This window comes from Mesoplodon densirostris, chromosome 19, assembly GCF_025265405.1.
Source record: "Mesoplodon densirostris isolate mMesDen1 chromosome 19, mMesDen1 primary haplotype, whole genome shotgun sequence".
Taxonomy (NCBI): Eukaryota; Metazoa; Chordata; class Mammalia; order Artiodactyla; family Ziphiidae; genus Mesoplodon; species Mesoplodon densirostris.
Genome location: NC_082679.1, coordinates 29,698,496 through 29,714,484, shown reverse-complemented (window position 1 = coordinate 29,714,484; position 15,989 = coordinate 29,698,496). Strand labels below are relative to the sequence as shown.

Genomic DNA, 15,989 nt, shown 5'->3' with positions numbered 1-15,989 from the left:
CTTTTGTAGCAATTTACACTTGCTTATCTTATACCTATTAGTACCTATTATTAGTACCTGGTCTTAATCCAGAGATGCCCACCTCTTCCTCACCCCTCCCCCAAAAGTCTTATCACAGTATCAAATCTGCCATAATTTTTTTAGTTTTTACCTGAGAGTCAAGAATTAATAATAAAAATAACCACTACCATTTATTGAGCACTTAGAATGAGCCTGGCCCTCTTCTAAGCAGTCTATATGTAGTCACTTATTTAATCATCATGACAACATTATGGAACAAGTTCTGTTATTAACCCCATTATGTATATTGTGAAACCAACATAGAGAGGTTAAATAATTTCCCCAGAAATCACACCATGAAATCCCAAAGCCTTTCTGCCTCTAAACTTTCAGTTTATTATACATTTTACATAACTGTAGAGCTGTACTCTTAATATTGTTTTGGTCCTAAACCCTTCTGAGAATCTGGGGAAAGTTAAAGAACCTCTCCCAAGAAAAAATGCCCATAAAAATAAAATTTTATGTTCATGAATACCCTAAGAACTATCCATAAATTCTCTCAAAGGATTCCCTGTTAAGAATGAAGTAATACAGCTCACTTTAAATGTTCGAACATTACAGACATATATGATGCAGAAAACAAAAGTCCCACATTACCTGAAACCCTAGGTATTAATGTTGTTATTGCTTTGACTTGTGTTTACCAGATTGTTTTTTTAAGCATGTGATTTTATTTGGGGTTTTTTTTTTTAATGATTTAAGGACTATATTAAAATGTAAAGCTTCTACTCATCAAAAGATATCATTAAAATAAATTGGGAAGACAGCCACAAGTTGGGAGAAGATATTTGCAACATATGTAACCAAGCATGAATTCAGTTCCAAAATAATTATAAATAAGAAATAAAATAGTTATAAATAAGAAATAAAAATCATCACCTTATATACATGATCAATTAGGTCATTTAAATCACTTACCTATAAACTCAGTCTATAAAAACTGTTGAGATCAAACAAAATAGTTCAAGTCAATTGGGCATTTGGTAACAAGTGGAAATATATTCCAGATATTTATCACAGAACAGTAAGTGAACAGTTTGTTAACAACCACACACACTGTCTCCAGGTGGCCTGAGCCAAGCTCCTGTAGGGAGTGGTGGCCGTGGCATCCAGCCAGGACGGGCTTTGGGTTCGTCTCCTCACAGCCTAGGTTTTGCGCAAGTCCCTTTTGTCCTTTGAGACTTTGTCTCCTCATTTGTAAAAATAGCTTGATACAGTAGTTTTAGTGTGTTTGTTACCAAGAACTATAATAAGAAAATATTTTATTTCATAACCTGTACACACAGTTATACCATGTATGTTTACAGATACATACCTATACTTGTATAAACACTTTTATATTTCAACACCCATACTATGTGTGTTATACTTTATTTTAAATTGTTGACGAAATTCATTTCATGACCCATAAAGAGTTTCAAACCCTTGGTTTGAAAAAACGATTCAGTTAGTTTCAGATTCTACTACCAAAATGATTCTGCCACTTTGGTCATTCAGTCAGCAAACATTTATTGAGCAGTTATCATGTGCCTATGTGAACAAAACAAATCTCCAAAAAAACCTGCCTAGTGGCTACAGAGTGGGGCTTCAGGCAGAAGCTCTGATGCCACAGGGACTCCTCAAAGGCTGCTGGACTTTGGAGACTCCTGTTCATGCTCTAGGGTGAGCCTTTCAAAGAGATACTCGTCCAGCACAGCCTGCGGACCAGCCAGCCTGTGGAGGTTGGTCAGGTGGTCGCCATCTTCTTGATTAATTTCACCTGCTCCTCCAGGAAGCAGCTCCTCAGGAAGTCACAGAGGTGGGAGTCTGCACGGGCAGAACCCAGGGCATGCAGATCCAATAGTGCCAGGTTCAGGTTCTTCTCCCTAAGAATAGCGGCTTCCACAGTGTCCTGGGTTTTACCCCACTCATCTTGAGAAGGCTTCCATGCATCCTGGAAGAGGGTGCGGCCGCAGCACTGGTTCTGCATCTTCAAGAGATGCTGGGCACCCTCACACTTCTCCGTGGCCAATTGGTGAAAAAAGTGGCCCAAACTGTCCAGAGTAACTTTGTTGCTGTCGAAATAGAAGCCCAGAGAGAGCCGTGTGGCTGACAGGGTCTTGGTGCTCTGGCCAGGTGTCAGGCCTGTGCCTCTGAGGTGACAGAGCTGAGTTCAGGACATTGGCCCACCACAGATCTCCTGGCTCCACATAATATCAAACAGCAAAAGCTCTCCCAGAGAGCTCCATATCAATGCTAAGACCCAGCTCCACTCAATGACCAGCAAGCTACAGTGCTGGACACCCTATGGCAAACAACTACCAAGACAGGAACATAACCCCACCAATAGCAGAGAGGCTGCCTAAAATCATAATACGGTCACAGACACCCCAAAACACACCACTGGACGCACTCCTGCCCACCAGAAAGACAAGATCCAGACTCATCCACCAGAACACAGGCACCATTCCCCTCCACCAGGAAGCCTACACAACCCACTGAACCAACCTTAGCCACTGGGGGCAGACACCAAAAACAATGGGAACTACAAACCTCGCAGCCTGTGAAAAGGAGACCCCAAACACAGTAAGTTAAGCAAAATGAGAAGACAAACAAACACACAGCAGATAAGGAGCAAGGTGGAAACCCACCAGGCCAAACAAATGAAGAGGAAATAGGCAGTCTACCTGAAAAAGAATACAGAGTAATGACAGTAAAGATGATCCAATATATTGGAAATACAAAGGAGAAAATACAAGAAACATTTAACAAGGACCTACAAAAACTAAAGAGCAACAAACAATGATGAACAACACAATACCTGAAATTAAAAATTCTCTAGAAGGAATCAATAGCAGAATAACTGAGGCAGAAGAACGGATAACTGACCTGGAAGATAAAATAGTGGAAATAACTACTGCAGAGCAGAATAAAGAAAAAAGAAGGAAAACAATTGACGACATTCTGAGAGACATCTGGGACAACACTAAATGCACCAACATTTGGATTATAGGGGTCCCAGAAGAAGAAGAGAAAAAGAAAGGGACTGAGAAAATATTTGAAGAGATTATAGTTGAAAACATCACTAATATGGGAAAGAAAGTAGTTAAGTCCAGGAAGCGCAGAGAGTCCCATAGAGGATAAATCCAAGGAGAAACACACATATTAATCAAACTATCAAAAAGTAAATAAAAAGAAAAAATATTAAAAGCAGCAAGGGATCCCCATAAGGTTAACAGCTGATCTTTCAGCAGAAACTCTGCAAGCCAGAAGGGAGTTGCAGGACATATTTAAAGTGGTGAAAGGGAACAACCTACAACCAAGATTACTCTATCTAGCAAGGATCTCATTCAGATTCGATGGAGAAATGAAAACCTTTACAGACAAGCAAAAGCTAAAAGAGTTCAGCACCATCAAACCAGCTTTACAACAAATGCTGAAGGAACTTCTCTAGGCAAGAAACACAAGAGAAGGAAAAGACCTACAATAACAAACCCAAAACAATTAAGAAAATGGTGATAGGAACATACATATCGATAATTACCTTAATTGTAAATGGATTACATGCTCCCAGCAAAAGACACAGACTGGCTGAATGGATGCAAAAACAAGACCCGTATATATGCTGTCTACAAGAGACCCACTTCAGACCTATGGAGACATACAGACTGAAAGTGAGGGGATGGAAAAAGATATTCCATGCAAATAGAAATCAAAAGAAACCTGGAGTAGCAATTCTCACATCAGACAAAATAGACTTTAAAATAAAGACTATTACAAGAGACAAAGAAGGACACTACATAATGATAAAGGGATCCATTCAAGAATAAGATATAACAATTGTAAATATTTAGGCAACCAACATAGGAGCACCTCAATACATAAGGCAAATGGTAACGGCCATAAAAGGGGAAATTGACAGTAACACAATCATAGTAGGGGACTTTAACACCCCACTTTCACCAATGGACAGGTGATCCAAAATGAAAACAAATAAGGAAACACAACCTTTAAATGATACATTAAGGAAGATGGACTTAATAGATATTTATAGGACATTCCATTCAAAAACAAAAACAATACACTTTCTTCTCAAGTGTTCCTGGAACATTCTCCAGGATAGATCATATCTTGGGTCACAAATCAAGCCTTGGTAAATTTAAGAAAATTGAAATCGTTACAAGTATCTGTTCTGACCACAATGCTATGAGACTAGATATCAATCACAGGAAAAAAATTGGAAGAAAAACCACATGGAGGCTAAGCAATACAATGCTTAATAACCAAGAGATCACTGAAGAAATCAAAGAGGAAATCAAAAATACCTAGAAACAAATGACAATGAAAACATGATGACCCATAACCTATGGGATGCAGCAAAAGCAGTTCTAAGAGGGAAGTTTATAGCAGTACAATCCTATCTCAAGAAACAAGAAACATCTCAAATAAACAACCTAACCTTACACCTAAAGCAATTAGAGAAAGAAGAACAAAAAACCCCCAAAGTTAGCAGAAGGAAAGAAGTCATAAAGATCAGATCAGAAATAAAGGAAAAAGAAATGAAGGAAACGATAGCAAAGATCAGTAAAACTAAAAGCTGGTTCTTTGAGAAGATAAACAAAATTGGTAAATCTTTAGCTAAACTCATCAAGAAAAAAAGGGAGAAGACTCAAATCAATACAAATAGAAATGAAAAAGAAGTAATAACTGACACTGCAGAAATACAAAGGATCATAAGAGATTACCACAAACAGCTATATGCCAACAAAATTGACAACCTGGAAGAAATGGACAAATTCTTAGAAAAGCCCAACCTTCCAAGACTGAACCAGGAAGAAATAGAAAATATAAACAGACCAATCACAGTCACTGAAATTGAAACTGTGATTAAAAATCTTCCAACAAACAAAAGCCCAGGACCAGATGGCTTCACAGATGAATTCTATCAAACATTTAGAGAAGAGCTAACACCTATCCTTCTCAAACTCTTCCAAAATACAGCAGAGGGAGGAACACTCCCCAACTCATTCTATGAGGTCACCCTCACGCTGATACCAAAACCAGACAAAGATGTCACAAAGAAAGAAAACTACAGGCCAGTATCACGGATGAACATAGATGCAAAAATCCTCAACAAAATACTAGCAAACAGAATCCAAGAGCACATTAAAAGGATCATACAGCATGATCAAATGGGGATTATCCCAGGAATGCAAGGATTCTTCAATATATGCAAGTTAATCAATGTGATAAACCATATTGATAAATTTAAGTACTAAAACCATATGATTATCTCAATAGATGCAGAAAAAGCTTTCAAATACTTTCAACACCGATTTATGATGAAAACCCTCCAGAAAGTAGTCATAAAGGGCACTTACCTCAACATAACAGAGGCCATATATGACAAACCCACAGCCAACATCGTCCTCCGTAGTGAAAAACTGAAACCATTTCCACTAAGATCAGGAACAAGAAAAGGTTGCTCACTCTCACCACCATTCAACATAGTTTTGGAAGTTTTAGCCACAGCAATCAGAGAAGAAAATGAAATAAAAGGAATCCAAATCAGAAAAGAAGAAGTAAAGCTGTCACTGTTTGCAGATGACATGATACTGTACACAGAGAATCCTAAAGACTCTACCAGAAAACTACTAGAGCTAATCAATGAATTTGGTAAAGTTGCAGGATACAAAATTAATGCACAGAAATCTCTTGCATTCCTATACACTGATGATGAAAAACTTGAAAGAGAAATTAAGGAAACACTGCCATTTACCGCTGCAACAAAAAGAATAAAATACCTAGGAATAAACCTACCTAAGGAGACAAAAGACCTGTATGCCGAAAACTATAAGACACTGATGAAAGAAATTAAAGATGATATAAACAGATGGAGAGATATATCATGTTCTTGGATTGGAAGAATCAACATTGTGAAAATGACTCTACTACGCAAACAATCTACAGATTGAGTGCAATCCTTATCAAACTACCAATTGTATTTTTCACAGAACTATAACAAAAATTTTCACAATTTGTATGGAAACACAAAAGACCCCGATTAGCCAAAGCAATCTTAAGAAAGAAATATGGAGCTGGGGGAATCAGGCTTCCTGACTTCACACTATACTACAAAGCTACAGTAATCAAAACAGTATGGTACTGGCACAAAAGCAGAAATATAGATCAATGGAACAGGATAGAATGCCCAGAGATAAACCCACCCACATGTGGTCACCTTATCTTTGAAAAAGAAGGCATGAATATACAATGGAGAAAAGACAGTATCTTCAATAAGTGGTGCTGGGAAAACTGGACAGCTACATGAAAAAGAATGATATTAGAACACTCCCTTACACCATACACAAAAATAAACTCAAAATGGATTGAAGACCTAAATGTAAGGCCAGACACTATAAAACTCTTAGAGGAAAACATAAGCAGAACGCTATATGACATAAGTCACAGCAAGATCCTTTTGACCCACCACATAGAGAAATGGAAATAAAAACAAAAATAAACAAATGAGACCTAATGAAACTTAAAAGCTTTTGCACAGCAAAGGAAACCATAAACAAGATGTAAACACAACCCTCAGAATGGGAGAAGATATTTACAAATGAAGCAACTGACAAAGGATTAATCTCCAACATTTATAAGCAGCTCATGCAGCTCAGTATCAAAAAAAACAAACAACCCAATCCAAAAATGGGCAGAAGACCTAAATAGACATTTCTCCAAAGAAGATAAGGAGATTGCCAACAAACACGTGAAAGAATCCTCAACATCATTAATCATTAGAGAAATGCAAATCAAAACTACAATGAGATATCATCTCACACTGGTCAGAATGGCCATCATCAAGAAATCTACAAACAGTAAGTGCTGGAGAGGATGTGGAGAAAAGGGAACCCTCTTTCACTGTTGGTGTGAATGTAAATTGATACAGCCACTATGGAGAACAGTATGGAGGTTCCATAAAAAACTAAAAATAGAACTACCATACATCCCAGCAATCCCACTACTGGGCATATACCTTGAGAAAACCATAATTCAAAAAGAGTCATGTACCAAAATGTTCATTGCTGCTCTATTTATAATATTCAGGACATGGAAGCAACCTAAATGTCCATCAACAGATGAATGGATAACGATGTGGCATGTATATACAATGGAATATTACTCAGCCATTAAAAGAAATGAAATTGAGTTATTTGTAGTGAGGTGGATGGACCTAGAGTCTGTCATACAGAGTGAAGTAAGTCAGAAAGAGAAAAACAAATACCGTATGCTAACACATATATATGGAATCTAAAAAAAAAAAAAAAAAACAGAGGTCCTGAAGAACCTAGGGGCAAGACGGGAATAAAGCCACAGACCTCCTAGAGAATAGACTTGAGCATACGGGGAGGGGAAAGGGTAAGCTGGAGCAAAGTGAGAGAGTGGCATTGACATATATACACCACCAAACGTAAAATAGATAGCTAGTGGGAAACAGCCGCATAGCACAGGGAGATCAGCTCGGTGCTTTGTGACCACCTAGAGGGGTGTGATAGGGACGGTGGGAGGGAGGGAGATGTAAGAGGGAAGAGATATGGGGTTATCTGTATATGTATAACTCATTCACTTTGTTATAAAGCAGAAACTAACACACCATTGTAAAGCAATTATACTCCAATAAAGATGTTTAAAAAAAAAAACAGAAATATAGATTAATTGAACGGGATAGAAAGCCCAGAGATAAACCCTCGCACATATGGCCACCTTGTCTTTGATAAAGGAGGGAAGCATATACAATGGAGAAAAGACAGCCTCTTCAGTACTTGGTGCTGGGAAAACTGGACAGCTACATGTAAAGGAATGAAATTAGAACACTCTCTAACACCATACTCAAAAATAAACTCAAAATGGATTAAAGACCTAAATGTAAGGCCAGACACTATCAAACTCTTAGAGGAAAACATAGGCTGAACACTCTATGAGATAAATCACAGCAAGATCCTTTTTCACCCACCTAGAGAAATGGAAATAAAAACAAAAATAAACAAATGGGACCTAATGAAACTTGAAAGCTTTTGCACAGCAGAAAAAACCATATACAAGACAAAAAGCCATCTCTCAGAATGGGAGAAAATATCTGCAAATGAAGCAACTCACAAAGGACTAATCTCCAAAATTTACAAGTAGCTCATGCAGCTCAGTATCAAAAAACCAAACAACCCAATCCAAAAATGGGCAGAAGACCTAAATAGACATTTCTCCAAAGAAGATATACAGGTTGCCAACAAACACATGAAAGAATGCTCAACATCATTAATCATTAGAGAAATGCAAATCAAAACTACAATGAGGTATCACCTCACACCAGTCAGAATGGCCATCATCAAAAAGCCTACAAATAATAAATGCTGAAGGAGGGTGTGGAGAAAAGGGAACCCTCCTGCACTGTTGGTGGGAATATAAATTGATACAGCCAGTATGGAGAACAGTATGGAGGTTCCTTTAAAAACTAAAAATAGAACTACCATATGACCCAGCAATCCCACTACGGGGCATATACCCTACGATAATCATAATTCAAAAAGAGTCATGTACCACAGTGTTCGTTACAGCACTATTTACAATAGCCAGGACATGGAAGCAACCTAAGTGTCCATTGAAAGATGAATGGATAAAGAAGATGTGGTATATATATACAGTGGAATATTACTACACCATAAAAAGAAACAAAATTGAGTTATTTGTAGTGAAGTGGATAGACCTAGAATCTGTCATACAGAGTGAAGTAAGTCAGAAAGAGAAAAACAAATACCGTATGCTAACGCATATATATGAAATATATTTTAAAAAATGGTATTGATGAACCTAATGGCAGGGCAGGAATAAAGACGTAGACAGAGAATGATCTTGAGGACACGGGGGGCTGCGGGGAGGCTGGGGCAAAATTAGAGTAGCAGTGACATATATATACTACCGAATGTAAAATAGTTAGGTAGTGGAAAGCAGCAGCATAGCACAGGGAGATCAGCTTTGTGCTTTGTGACCACCTAGAGGGGTGGGATGGAGGAGATATGGGGGTACATGTATATGTATAGCTGATGCACTCTGTTATAAAGCAGAAACTAACACACCATTGTAAAGTGATTATACTCCAATAAAGATGTTTAAAAATAAATTTAAAAAAATAAATCTCCATTTAATAATAATCTTCATGATCCATCACCCACACCTCATTTCAGGCACCAGTCCATGGACATACCTAGTCCTTATCTCCCAGAACTCCTGACCACAACCTCCTATCCTTTTTGCTCTTACTTAACTTCTAGGCAGCATCTTACATAAATTTTTTGTCCTTGTAATACTTCCTCTCATTGACCATGGTGAAACCTGGTTTTCTTTCTTCTCAGAACCTTCCATGGGCTTCTCTTCCTCTCTCTGATCCATAAATGTGGGTGAAGTTCAGAATTTTTTCCTCAACCCTCTTCCTTTTTTAACACTAAACACTCTCCTTGGGCACTTCCATCAATTTGTCTGCTTCCATGGCTTACATCAGTTACATTAGTTTTGCTGCCAACTCCCAAATATGTATCTCCTATCCCAGGTCTCTTATGGATTTTACCACTCCTGTAACCCATAGACATTTCAAAGTCAACATGTCCAAAAGAGAATGTGTTATCTTTCCCTCAAAACCTCCTTATCCTGCTTTGCTTTCTATCGCAGTGGTGGCAGCATCTCCCCAGTTGTCAAGCCATTTACAGGAGTCATTCTTGTTCCCCTTCTTTCTCACTCCTCACATCCAGTCAGTTCCCAGATCTTCATGATTTTACCTTCTAACAAACTAACCACTATTTCAGCTACCGATTTATCTTGCTTACTTTATCTTGCTTACATTACCGTGACAGTCTTCTGATTGGTCTCAGCCACCAGTTTCCTTCTCTTGAAGTCCAGTCTTTAGGTGGCATTCTAACATCTACAGTAGAGATTTGATCTTATCACATGCTTATTGAAATGTCTTAGTGGCATTTCATTATCCACAGGAAGAATTCCATGCTCCTTATCATGGCACACAAGTACCTTCCTGGTCTGGTTTCTGCCCAGTGCTCCAGCCTTAGCTCTCACTAACCCCCATCTCCTTATGCTTCATGCACAAAATAAATACTCTGAACTCCCCCTACCCTCCTTTCTCCTAGCTGACTTTTATATATCCTTTAGCTCTCAACTGAGACCTCTGTTTTTTCTGGGAAGCTTTCTCTGACCCCCAGTGTAATGGCTACTACTCTATTATAATTGCTTGTTCACTTGTCTTTTTCTTCTTAAAGAGTGTCAGCTCTTAAGCCCCTGCTCCTGACACAATCCTGGTTCCTTGTGATACCTATTTGAATGACTAAGGAAGAATGAAAATGAAAGAAAGCCAGTTGCTAAGGAAGACAGTGCACCATTGTTGTTAAGAATGCAGGGTTTGTATCCAGTGAATCTAGATTCCAGTCTGGCTCTACCACTGACCAGCTGAGCAAATTATTTTGCCTACTTTTCAAACTCATCTGTAAAAATGAGAATGTTAATTGTTCCTACCTTGTATGGTAAGGAATAAAATTAGAGAACACATGCAAAGTATCCAGCACAGTGCCTGTAGTATAATACAATAAGGTTATTTCATTCCATTCTAATATATGAACAGGTAGAACTAGAAAGCTGTCTATCACTGCATTCTTTTTGACAATAAAAGCACATATATGTACGTAGAGAACTACATGACCCACTGACAGATTGCTTACTTAATATCAAGAGACGCAAGGCATACTATTATATGTGGCCTTCAACCCCTGAAAATGTTAGAAAAATTTACTGACTTGCCAATTGGATAAAAAAAACAACTGTCGTGAGGTAAAACAAAATCTACTTGTTATAAGAAACTGTGAGCCTAACTACAGTGTATAAAAAATGTACTTTATAAGTGTGTGCTTCATGAATTAGAGGGGGACTTTACTGTAGCTGATAACAGATGGAAAGAACGTGAGGTTTCTGAACTTTTTCTGTTGGAAACATGTCTACGGAGGTATGTCTCAAAGTGTTTTTTCTTAAAGAAGGAAAATAAAATTTATCGCCTGTTAAAATTCACTTAATAGTATTACTCCATTTACCCTTTATCTCATTTTCACTGAATCTATTATCTATTAATAGATGATACCAATTAGTTTACTAGTACCTTGGTATAATTTCTTACTCTCTCTGTAATCTGTCAGAGTAACCCTAGCCCTCAAAATTTGATCTGTGAAGCAAGGGAAACACTTAGCTGATTAAAAGTACAGGGGGAGAAGCTCTCTTCTTCTTGATGTGGAAAGTTCTTCCCATTGTGGGTTTTATCTAGTCTGATCCATGCATGTGGTTTGGTTTATTTTTTAATTTTTTTTATTGAAGTAGAGTTGATTTATAGTGCTGTGCCAATCTCTGCTGTATAGCAAAGGGACTCAGTTATACACGTATAGACTTTCTTTTTTTTTTTATATTCTCATGCATGTGGTTTGGAGAATTGAGCTTCTCTCTCTGATTAATGTTCACTAAAACATTGTCTGGTAAATAAGCTTTCCATGAGTATAGAAAGAGCACCAATGAAATCACCATATTAGCTCTTTAATGTCACTAGGGCTCCATTTGATACACTGGAGAAGGAATAAGTGACACTTTGGTATTATGGTTATTATTCTGAACAGAATGCCTGCCAGCAGATTAAATTCTTTACCTGTCAGAGTCCTATTTATTTGGGGGCATTATTGCCTTGGTGACCTTGTTTGGTGTCTAATTTATTTTCAGGGACAGGAACAGGAAAGGCAACCTGAATCAAGATAGTATTTTCTTCTTTGAAATAGATTGACTTGGTTATATTCAGGCTTTTATAAATTACCATCATTATAGAAAGTAACTGCTAACTGAAATGAGATGAACAAACTTATAGGACAGCTAAAAAAAAATAGTGGAACAAATTTGTAAGCTTGAGTTATTAATGATTTCCTTCTTGAAGAGGAGGGGTTAAAATGATTGAAGAAGTTTAGTGACCTATGTTTTGCTTTCATGAGTATTTCCAAAATTGAGCTGTACAGTTTGCACTCTTGTTTTTTCAGGAAGTATTTAGATACTTCTTATATTATTGATTCAGGCTTTTTTTTCTTTACCTGCCTCATGCTTCCTGCCATTTCTTTGTTCCTCAGCACCTCCAGATAGACACTGGAAATGAAGAGAGAGGAAATTAAATTTTTTCATGTTTTCTCTATTTTTAGTAATTGAAGGGTGTGTGTGGTAATGCTGTTAAAAGCACTGTAGCTAAAAGTCTGAATTTCAGGCTAGCCAGCTGTGTGTGCTTTGTTAACTATAGGACCTGAAGTCTCTTACCCAGGGACTTACTGTTGTTAAGGAGGTGAGACATCAATGAAGCATTAAAGAGTGATGAAACTTTTGCTTAAAAGCGGTTGTAAACTGAAAAGACAAATATTGATAAGACTGCAATCATACATAAAGCCTCCCAACTCAATGATGTGTCATTTCTTTGCTCAGAGATCTTCAGTGTCTTCTCTTTATCCTCTTCTGTTTATCCTCTAAGTTAGTTGCTGGTTTCTTAGCCTGCATACAGGGTGACCCTAGCCTCCTTTCCAACTTTATCTTCTGACTTCTTCTGCTGGTAACCTATGCTTCAACTGAACTAAAGTCAGCTTTTTCCTGAATGGGCTCCAGTTTTCCTCATTGCAGTGCCTTTTCTTATGCTGTTTCCTCTATCTGAGAGTTTCTCAGTCATGGCAGTATTATTTTGAGCTGGATAATTCTTTGTTGTGGGGAGTTGTCGTGTGCTTTGTAGGATGTTTAGCAGTAGCCCCAGCCTCTACCCTCTAAATACCAGTAGTAACCAAAAATGTCTCACACATCACCAAATGTCCCCTGTGAGGCAAATCACTCTTACAAATTATTTCTGCCCTGTGTTTCTGCAGTCTCCTACTCCTTTGAGGCTTTTGCCACCTAGCTGCAGCAACCATCTTCCATTTTTCCTTGCTGACATGTACCAGTCTCCTAGCTTACTGGAGATATAATGCCTCCCAGGCAGTTGTCTAAATCCTGCCATCGTTTTAGATGATTTCATTGACCACAGAGATGGCCTAGCCCAGCACCATGACCTCCCCACCTCAGCCACCTCCGTGCATTCTCTGTACCTTGTAGGTACCAGAAAGTAAACTGTCCCGCAAATCACTAAGCAGGTATCCCACTCTCCTACCACACCTCCTATCCTTCTAGGCCGCCTGTTCAAGGGCCTCCCCTGCAACACTTCTTGGACCTCGCTGAGACCTCCAGACCACTGACTGACCCTGCTATTTTATATCCACCCATCCCCCCTCCAGCATGGGCTTCCCTCCCTATCTATGGTACATCATTACAGTCTCCTGGAAATAACACTTCACTTCTCTCATGCTGTCACACTCAGACAGTAATCCTAGGTAAACCCAGTCACCTACAGTCTTTCTCCAAGAAAAACACATTATAATCACTGAGTCAGGAGACTGTCCCTGATCTCACTCTCAACATTCTGAAGTCAAACCCTCTTCAGAGGGTTTTATTTTATTTTATTCTGTCTCGTAGTTCCTGAACTTTTTCTTCACTTTGTCACACTTTGAAATTAGTCTCCTTTCTCATCCTGGTACATGCCAAACAAACACACCTTTTTTTTTCCTTAAAAGCGGCACAGAATATATCAGTAAGTTACCTCTGTTAGATCTAATTTTAAGTTTTTCTGTCCTCTTAGGTCAGAGATAATTGTTTATGATCATTAAAAATATAATGCTGATGAAAGAAATAAATGGGTTCTCTTACAAAAACATTTAGAGTATGAACTACTAAAAGTAAAATAGTTCTTAAAGCCTCCTGTGCTATTCAGTAAATCCTTTCCCATTGCTTACAGAAACATTTCTAGTATTAATCCTGGAACAAATGTTAATTATATACTGAAATATGTAAAATGTTTAATATCTCAAAGTATGAGTCCTAGTCAATTTTCATAAGCAAGAGAGCTCAGTTTACCTTGGAGTCAATTTAAGAGACTTAAATTAAAAGCTATATATTTTAAATGACACTGACCTGTTAATGTGTTATGGTTACCTCTAGCTTTATTAATCCCCCAAACATAAAACGGCCAGATTTTTGATGAAGCTTGTTATAATTCCATGGTCTTATATTTAATGACTAACTTTACATTTACAGTAAACATAAAGTCACTTTTTCTGAATAAGAATTTTTAAAGTTTTATTTATTCATTTTTTATTTCTATATATAACAAAATACACAACATAACCATTTTTAAGTGTACACTTCAGTTGTATTAAATTCATTCATAATGTTGTCTTACTGTCACCACCGTCTTTCTCCATAACTTTTATCCTCTTATAAAACTGAAACTCTACCATCTTAAACAATAACTTCCCCATCTCCTCTTCCCCCAAGCCCTTGGCAACCGCCATTCTACTTTACAACTCTATGATTTTGACTACTCTACATACCTCATGTAAGTGGAATCGTTAAGTATTTACCTTTTTTGTGATTGACTTATTTCACTTATTATAATATCCTCAAGGTTTATCCATGTTGCAGCATATATCAGATTCATTTTTTAAGGCTGAATAATATTCCATTGTGTGTATATACTGCATTTTGCTTACCCACTCATACCTCGATGGACACTTGGTTGCTCTGCATTTTACCTATTGTGAATAATGCTGCTATGAAAATGGGTGTACAAACATCTCTTAGGGATCCTACTTTTGATTGTTTTGGATATACACCCAGAAGTGGAATTGCTGGATCATATGATAATTCTATTTTTAATTTTTTGAGGAGCCACCATCACAGTAGCTTTACCATGTTTTATTCCCACCAACAATGCACAAGGGTTCCAATTTCTCCACATACTTGCCAATATTTGTTATTTTCTGTTTTTTTCATAGTAGCCTTCCTAATGAGTGTAATGTGATATCTCATAGTTTTGATTTGCATTTACCTATTATTTAGTGATGTTGAACATCTTTTATTCCTATTTGCATGGAATATCTTTTTCCATTCTTTTACTTTCAGTCTTGTTGTAGCTTTGGATTTAAAGTGAGTCTCTTGTAGACAGCATGTAGTTGGGTCATGTGTTTTTATCTCTTCAGCCAATTTCTGCCTTTTCATTGGAGAATTTAATCCATTTACATGTAAATTAATTACTAATAAAGAGGGAATTTTATCATTTTGCTATTTGTTTCCTATATGAGCTGTAGCTTTTTTGTCATTTCCTGAATTACTGTCATCTTTTGTGTTTAGTTGATTTTTTTTGTAGTGAAATGTTTAAATTCCTTTCTCATTTCCTTTTGTGTATATTCTGTATCTATTTTCTTTGTGGTTACCACAAGGATGACACTTAATATTCTAAAGTTAAGACACTCTAATTTGAATTTATACCAGCTTAACTTCAAAACATAGACTTCATAAACTCTTCTCCTTTACTACTCCATCCCCAGTCCTTTAAGTTGTTGATGTCACAAGATTCATTATGTGACAAAAAACATAAATTAATAAGTCTTTTAAATGCATTAATCTCTTAAATTATGTTGTAAACAAAATGTGTTGTCACAGACCAAAGTTATGATAATGCTGGTTTTTAGAGTAATGATTTTTTAAAACAATTTATGTATTATTATGTAGAAAACAAAAAGTGGAGATATAAACTATTGTTACAGTAAGACTAGCTTTTATAATTGCCCATGTATTTACCTTTATTGAGATCTTTATTTCAACATATAACTTCAGGTTACTGTCTAGTGCCCCTTCATTCCACCCTGAAGGATTCCATTGAGCATTTCTCTCAGAGGAGATCTAGTGGTCACAGACTCCCTCAGCTTTTGTTTATCTGGGAATGTCTTAATTCCTCCCGTACT

At 37.3% G+C, this 15,989-nt stretch overlaps 1 protein-coding gene and 1 pseudogene across 1 annotated transcript in view; one reads left to right on the top strand and one right to left on the bottom strand.

The window, feature by feature from the left end:
• ITFG1 (integrin alpha FG-GAP repeat containing 1) overlaps positions 1-15,989 on the top strand; it is a 258,629-nt gene that overhangs the window by 40,945 nt on the left and 201,695 nt on the right. The gene's annotated exons all lie outside the window — the stretch shown is intronic.
• Positions 1,680-14,537, bottom strand: LOC132480523 (ferritin light chain-like; annotated as a pseudogene).